The 8,003-nt window shown below is 43.7% G+C and overlaps 1 long non-coding RNA gene across 1 annotated transcript in view; it reads left to right on the top strand.

Moving 5' to 3' along the window:
- The window catches only part of LOC103916940, a 14,486-nt gene extending 6,717 nt beyond the window's left edge, over window positions 1–7,769 (top strand). Inside the window, exon 3 of the long non-coding RNA XR_663606.1 lies at window positions 6,729–7,769. This is a non-coding gene — a long non-coding RNA (uncharacterized LOC103916940). The remainder of the gene's footprint in view (window positions 1–6,728) is intronic.
- Window positions 7,770–8,003: the final 234 nt, after the last annotated feature.

The raw sequence follows: 8,003 nt of genomic DNA, 5'->3' as shown, positions 1-8,003 counted from the left end.
AAGTGACATGCACTCCCGTTTGCTAAAAATCACCTGGCAGCTCGACTGGATACAGCAGTCTCCATTTCCTGTCCTCGCCCCGGAATCCTTGCTGCTAGGGCCTGGCTTTTCTTCCGCTGAAGGAGATGGGAGCTTTGCCATGGACTGCAGCGGCGGCAGGAGGAGAGCAGACACAGATTAGGCAAGGTGTCGGAGGATTTTCTGCATGCTCTGTAAGTATTTAGGGAACCGTGTGATATGTGATCCTAAAGACGAGGTTAGGCAGTTTGAACTCTTGAGTTAAACCCAGATATTTCCAGACAGGCAGAGCTACCTACTGACTGTACATTTGAGAAAGTGCATCTGAATTATTTCTTCTGGCAAGTATCGAGAGTATGTTAGTGAAATGTGCCTGGATATGGTAGCTTAAGATAGAACTATGCTGGAAATGTTCCTGCAGCTGCTACTTGGAAAACATCTGTGGTACTGTGCACGGAAATTTGTACGTCTCTGTTCACACGAGCGCAGAGCAATTAATCTTGTGAAACAAAGTATACGTTATTATTGGGAAATACGAGAAGGACATTATGCACCAATGGACACGAAATGACTAAAGGTAGTTATCGTTTGGAAAGAAAGGAAAAAAAATGGAGTGTTCCATTTCTGGCACAGGAGATACGGAGTAAGATCGGCAGACTCGGCGAGACTTCTAGAACTCCAACTGCTAGTTATTTGAGTAAGAATAACCAATCCACTAGACTTGAGGGGTGAAATTTTTTACACTTACAGTTGCAAAAAACCTTTCATCTGTGACAATTTGTGACAGTCTGTGTTTGTATAGTCTGATAAAGGGAAGAATATCCAGGTTGACATGATTTCTTATTTACGGTTAACGGTTATCCCTATGCAAAGTATAAAAGACATTGCCCTGAAGAACTCAATTTTAGCAAATGACATATAAGAACGTAAACCTAAAAAGGTTAAGAAACCCTGGGAAAGGACAACGAGATGTATTTTGTTCACAGCACATTAGATAATGAAGGGATTTTTCATCTCTTGAGGCTTTCAAATTAAGCCTGGGTCATCGGAAGGTGTGCTTACTGAAACGTAATGGCCTGTTGTGTTCAAGAACTCGGACTGGATAATCTGAAAAGCGAGTGTGTAAGGAATTGAGAATGTCTTTGGTAACACAGCAGAGCGCGGCACGATGAGAAATGAGGGGGGATATCTGACTGGCGGCCAGAAATTTGTCACTGACTGCTGCTGAGGCAGGGTTTCTGCTAAGAGCCGATGAGGCCTAAGTTGCGATGTGTGATCCATCATGTCATCTCCCGATAGCCATGTATGAGCTCCGTGGTACAGAACGTCTATACTTTGCTATTTTACCTGTTTTCTCTCACGATACTCGCATTGCATGAATAAAAAACAGAAATCAAGATGGAAGTATCATCCTATTGTTTCATGGATGCTTTGTGCAAAGGGTCTTTTGGCCTCTTAGTGTTTAATCCGAATTATATAAAATGGACTAGCACCATGTTAAATCTGAAAATAGATTTAAAATATCCATTCCCAGTCCTCGCAACCGAATGCCTCCTGGCAAATCTTTTTACTCAACAGCTGCCTGGTTCTACAGTCAGAAAGGTGACTGCTCTTTTTTTCGTGGTTTAACTTCTAATGACTAATTTAAATTCCATTTATGCAGAATCCCTATGATTTTGAAAATGCTTTCTGAAATTATGCACAACTACCTTTCCAAAAAAATACTTTAAAAAGCCTTAAGTACAACATTGCCTAGAATTATCTTGTCAATTAAATAAAAGAACCCACTTGAAGTAAGTGACAAAAACACACAGTGAATGAAACGCACCTTCCAGTAACAAATCGTTATTAAAAGAGACCTTTAAGCAAACTGCTAGTTACGTGGTCATGCTTAGACAAGCACAAGGTTATTGAAACATACAGCTTCCTTTCAGACAATTTAACTTGCACTGAAGGCAAATGATTGCCATTAAAGCACTGAAGCACGTTGCTCAGGTATTTGGTGTAATTCTGTTGGCTTCTAAAAGATTACCCTCCGCTGCACAACAATGTCGGTGGGATCAGATTGGGTCTGCATCTTCAGCTGCCATTACAAATACTGCCTGCAGTGTCTTCCTGCAGAAAATTGATACGTGCATCTGGTATTATTAACGAAAAAAGACAGGAAGCAATATTTTAATAGACGTGAAGATGCAATATAGATTTCTGACAGTAGCTGTAATGGAAATCGGTGAGACTGAGCCGGCTCACAAAGGACCTGCAAGGGGACTAACACAAAGGGCACCTAAACCCACCCAGTGCAGAAATCGTGAATAATAATTGTATTCACTGGGTAAGTTATGAAATATGTCGCAGATTTATAGTCTTTCCTGTTTTTTTCCTTTTTCTCAGCGCACGGAGAGTGGAATTTGAACAAGGCGGGGCGACAACAACCCGTGAGCAACAAAACTGCAAATGTTCTTGACGTGGCACCGGTGAAGTCATCCACGAGTGCCTTCCCCTTCCCTCTTTACGTGAGGGTTTGCATGGGCGTGGGGTTCTAGTTCCCCCTTCCTCTTCTCATGCTGGTGCTATTTTCGAGGCCTCCGAAATGCAGCGCGATGATGTTACAAAAGCAGGTTGCATCTGACACTGTGCTTGCAAGCTTGGCAGTTAGCTCCTTAACACGGCTCTAGATCTTTTCAGCTCTGCGGAGAGAGAGGTCTTCATGAAAAGACAGGCAGAGAATCGGGCTCGCCGAAGAACGCTGTTCACTCTCCGGCCATTTCCTCCCGCCCTGTCAGTATCGGGGATCGTGGATTTCTGCGCTTACCAGCATACCGTTACGTGGGCTTGCTCAGAGCCATGAAATAATAGGCAGGGGCCTATCCACGGTGTTATTCCTGGAACAAAATCCTTCTGCATCAGTGAAAAGTCTTAATGAAGACTTGGAATTTCCTTCATGAATCACGATTTTAGCACTACAAGCAATTCAATTTTTAGCTGTGTTTTACAAGTTTTATGCCAGCTACTGTACAGGGAATAAGAACATTTTCTAGGAGAGAGTTGTTTTCCAGTAGACTTTTTGATCTCTCTCTTCTAGTAACCTCATCTCGGGAGTCAGAAGTTAGGTTTCTCTGTTGTCAGAGGGGATTCAGAAATGCCTCCTGAGACAGTTTAGCGTCAAAAGTACCTCTGATGAAACCAGATCAAATGGGTGGAGAGGAGAACACTGCATTAAAACAGCATAAATTGGATGAAAACAGGCCAAATGTTAATCGAGGCAGTGAAAACGGAGGTCTGAAGTAGTCCCCTTCAGCGCTTTGCATCAACGTCTCATCTCCTGTAGGAGTTTGATGCTGCTCCCTTGGTGGTTAGCTGTAGTTTGGCCTTCTTTACACTAGGAAGTTTTGCGACTGCAGTTACACAGATGCACTTCCTCTTGTCCCAGGACTTCGATGCAGCTGTGCTGGTGTAGGGGTACTTACACCGATATAATGGTATAAATATGGTAGCTTTTTTTTCCAGTAAACAAAGTATGTGGTATCAGTGCATGGCAGCTTTATACCAGCTTAAATGCATACGTAATTTTATGTGTACCTAAAATATCTACAATATGTACAAGAATGATAGATGCTTCCTCTAAATACACAGTGGAGTTCTAGGGTATATATAACCAGCTCTGTATACAACCAGGGTTCTTTGCATCTGGCCTGTCCCAAAAATGCCAGCTGCTTGGCTGAAGGTGCCCTGCAGTCAGCCGTGGGTGGCAGGCCTCGCAGCTTAATAAAGATCCCAACGAACAAACGGCGCTTCCGGGCTCGCTCTCCGGATGCGTCTGAAAAGCGTTTCTGGATGCCCGTCGAAAAAACATGTAAACTTTGCCTTTGCAAAACAAAGGGATACACCTAAACACGACAGCTGTGCTGTTACAAATTTTCTCGTGTAGGCTAACTGGCGTTTCCCTTTGCGCTGAGTTTCCTCTTGTAATGGAAATTCCTCTCACCTAGCCACTAACACTGTTAGATGCTGTTTCTGCACTGGTTTGCTATATGTTGCAGCAGCAAGACAAAAATCACGATCTCCAACAGCTTACAGTCTGTCCTAAACTTATTAAGTTTCCATTGATTTGTGTTTGGGTCTTGTTGGCTCAAAATATTTTCTGCTAAGTATAGCTCCCTTCTCCTGAGCAAACAAGATGGGTTTCTTTTTTCTGCACCCTCCCGTCCTAATTTCAACAGCTATTTTGAACTCGGGGTGTGGTCACTGAGACAGACGGTCATGGACCGTCATTGCTTGTCTCTAGATTTGTTTGTGTTGCCAGTGACCCTTCTCCCCACCACCAACCTCATATTTACATTAATCCTTGATCAGCAAGCCTTGCTCTCCTTCCGTCTTTTAGGAGGCACGTAATAAATCTGAATAAATTCATTCATTTATGAATTCTGAAGTTGACCAACTTCCATGAGCACAAGGTGAAAAGTGTGAAATTACACTCCTCTGTGCTGGAGACAGGAGCCGTACCAGCGGGGACACTTGCTCCTGTGGCTACTGGAGGATCAAATGCCACTGATAGGGGTTTCTGTGAGGGGAACAAGTTTTAAATTCTGGCAGATTTACGAATCATTTCATCTCCTAGGCTTGTTCCCTCACAAAGAGCCTGGTGAGGGGAAGCCTGTGCAAAGGCTTCAGTTTTGATAGCTTTGATCAGCAGGCGCTGGTCCCACTGCTTCTAAAAGCAACAGAATCTGCAAAATATTTCTCAGATACCTATATATGTGTGTGTACATATACATAGGTATGTAGCCTGTATACGTTTTCTAATATGTCTATTTCTGTATAAAAAGGAAATGTACACACTGAGGTTATTTTATTTGCTTAATAATGCTACCTCTGTGTTTTTACTTTAATGCTACTTTTACTCCCCTCAGTTAAACAGAAAACACTCGACTGTCAAATCATCCCATTTAATTAAAACAGAGATGTTTTTTTTTCTTCCTATGATGCCTCTTGAAGAGTTCTGAAAGAGTAAGCAGCTCTCGAGGGGGGAAAGGATTCCAGGGCTAATGTCATTCGATGCAGGCTCCTTGGTGTTTGATATTTTACCCGTATTCTCAAATGAGCTTGAATTACGTTTGAAGAAAATGCTAATTCACGTATGAGCTGTTGTCTTTTCCATCACTGCAGAAAACAAGGATGTTGGCTCAACTAGACACATTTTTTTCCCCCGGAATTAGGTGGTAAGTCCCTCATCGTCATATAGCAGTAGTTTGGTCTTATGGGAAGAGAAGTAGTCACAGCTGTGTGACTTCTGCCTTCCAGCTTTTAGCCCTGCTGCTGTCCCGGTGCCGCTGTCCTCCATACCAGTATAATGGGATAGCAGTGGGGCACTTAGATTAATTAGTGGCTGTAAAGCCTGTGGAGCTCTTTGGTTAAGTGGTTCAAAGAAAACTCTTGTTCTAAGCGACCCCTGTTGTTCTTACCCGGGTGTCCAATTGCCGAGTGGGCAGACTGCTTGTGTCTAGAGCGTTAATTACCACGTGTCCCTTAATGGTGAAGGTTTGTAATCCTATTTCAGTCTGGAAATCCACGTGCCACAAGGCCCAGTTAACATCTCTGATATCATCGCCTGCTAGTCAATACGCAGCTATTAGCCATCCATAACTATTCCCGGTAAATTGCTGTGCAGACGTGACGGGACAAGTTTTGCCAAGCCGTGTTGGAAGATAGTTTAGCGAGACCAGTTAAAATAACACCTTAATTTGACGGCATTGGAAAGTCTCACATCACAACAAATATTTGTATTTAGTTTAAAATTTGTCTTGCAGAGGTTAAGGCTTCAGTATAAGTCTTCGCTTTTGTGAGGATCCCAAAAGATTTCAGATGGGTTTTCCTCCAGTTTTAATTCCTTTTTTTGTTGATTTCACACCAGCCTTCCGGTTCAGTGTAACTCAAGAATTCCCCTCTCAAAGGCTATTGTCACTGTTTCTAAATAATGAGTGCTACAGCATCTGTGGCAAAGGAATTTATAATTTTCACTTACTGCATCTTTAGGTTCCCGAAGAATGTCAGGAAGGAATCGCTATTCCGTAAAGCACAGCACGTTACAGAATAGATAAATTGTGTTTTCTCCTAATACTGGAAACCCTTCTCCTTTCTCCCCCCACATACACACTTCCCTTAATCACAAATAAATGCCACATGGAAAGAAAATCATTCCTTGCATAAGGGAAGAAACTCCAGATTTTCTGATTTCTAGACCTTACCATGGACGACTCCTTTGCCCACCACACTTGATTGTTCTGCCAGGTCCAGACAGCACAAGCAGCAGACAAATTTTCCCTGTTTGTAATCCCAAAGCTGATGAGTGCCTCACTTATAGTAAGGATCCTTGGGGTTTGGGTTTTCTTTTTCTCAGTCCTACTCAGCTCTTTGCCACAGGTCAGTTAATTACAGAGGAACAAAGATGGGGCAGGGATCCTTCTCTCCCAATGTAGAAAATGAGCCCTTCTGCTGCAAGGCTGCAGAGAAAGCGCTGTTGGACCGTGCTCTTGTAACAGATTCCGCCCCCCTCAAATTACGTGAGATATGAATGATAATTTTGCGGAGTGTTCTATCAGGTTTAAATTAGTAAGGGGAAAGGAATGTCTGTGTTCAGGTAGATGTCTGAATTAGCATTTTTAGAATTGTCATGCTATGTGTTTACAAAATGAACCTTTTTTGCCGTTTAGGTAAACTGAAACGTATGTTCCGCTGCGTGGCTTAATAGAGCAGTCGGAGGAGGAAGAACATCCATACTCCATCTCTGTGACGGCAAGATACACTTCAGAATGCTGGGGGAAAAAAAAAGCAGCGACTGCCGAGGGCATTTAGATAACGGAGACGGGAGCTCAGAGCCTCATCCTGTAAACATCACCGAGACGATGCCACTGCAAGGAGTCAGTTTGAAGTCAACCCCATTAACAGTAGTCATTGTTCAAACTGGAGCAGATCCACAACGCTTACTTCAGAGCCTAAAGCTACTTTCATCCCTTGCAATACTGGCTTCAGTCACACACAAAAAATCAATCGGCGTGCCAGTTCATTCACCTTGCAGGGTTGCTGTGTTTAAGGGTGCTCAGATGCATCCGATGTGATATACAAGGGTGCTGGCCTGTGTCAGGAATGTCCCGAGTAGAAGTTGTGCATGTTTCTAGCAACCTAAGAGCGAGTGTCATCAAAATAAACTTGAAGAAATTGTTGGCCGTCATCACTGGCATAGCAGACAGGAACTGTGCCTAGAAATAGAGATTGGCATAGCAACACTGCTGACTGTTTTGTAGAGAAGGCGGCTTATTTTTCCAGACCGCGACATTTAATAAACATTTTCTGTTTGTTGAAACTGCGGAACCTCACTAGATCAAACTGAATGCTAATCTGCTTGAGTCGCCACCACAGACTTTTGTCTCCAGTATGTACACATCACGAGTCACTGTGGTTTCATTGGTTTTGTCCTATGACATTTGTTCTTTTGTGTTTGTCCACGAAAACTAGACAGAACATGGAACGCATTGAAACAGCCCCACAAATCCTCCAGACGATGATTTATTTTGCGAGATCCTGTTTTATCTTGTCATTAGGGCTCTGTTAAGCTGCAGGCTGAGAGGCCCTTTGATGCAACCTCTGACTAGCAATCTGCTAGGGGGTCGATAGGCACCAGCGCAGCTGCCAGCTGTTCACGTATTCGCCGCCTTCCACCCGAAGCGTCGGGCCTTGGATTCACACTCCACACAAATGGACTGCGATACAAAGAGGAGCTTGGAAGCGCACGGCCTAAAAGCTCTGAAACACCAGAGCGTAAATAAACCTGACTCTTGGTTTGAAGCTTTTAAACGGGGCTTTTAAATCCAGATGGGCGTCTTGAACCCTCGAGAAACAGCATGAGGAGAAGGGTCCCACACAGGCGCCCGGGAGTTAGGCCCACGGGAGCTGAGCTGCCTCAGGCCGCCCCCCCCCTCGGGGCAGCA

This window comes from Pygoscelis adeliae, unplaced genomic scaffold, assembly GCF_000699105.1.
Source record: "Pygoscelis adeliae isolate BGI_AS28 unplaced genomic scaffold, ASM69910v1 Scaffold55, whole genome shotgun sequence".
NCBI classification, from domain to species: Eukaryota; Metazoa; Chordata; class Aves; order Sphenisciformes; family Spheniscidae; genus Pygoscelis; species Pygoscelis adeliae.
Note: the sequence above shows the minus strand (reverse complement) of the source record. Positions and strands in the feature narration are given on the sequence as shown.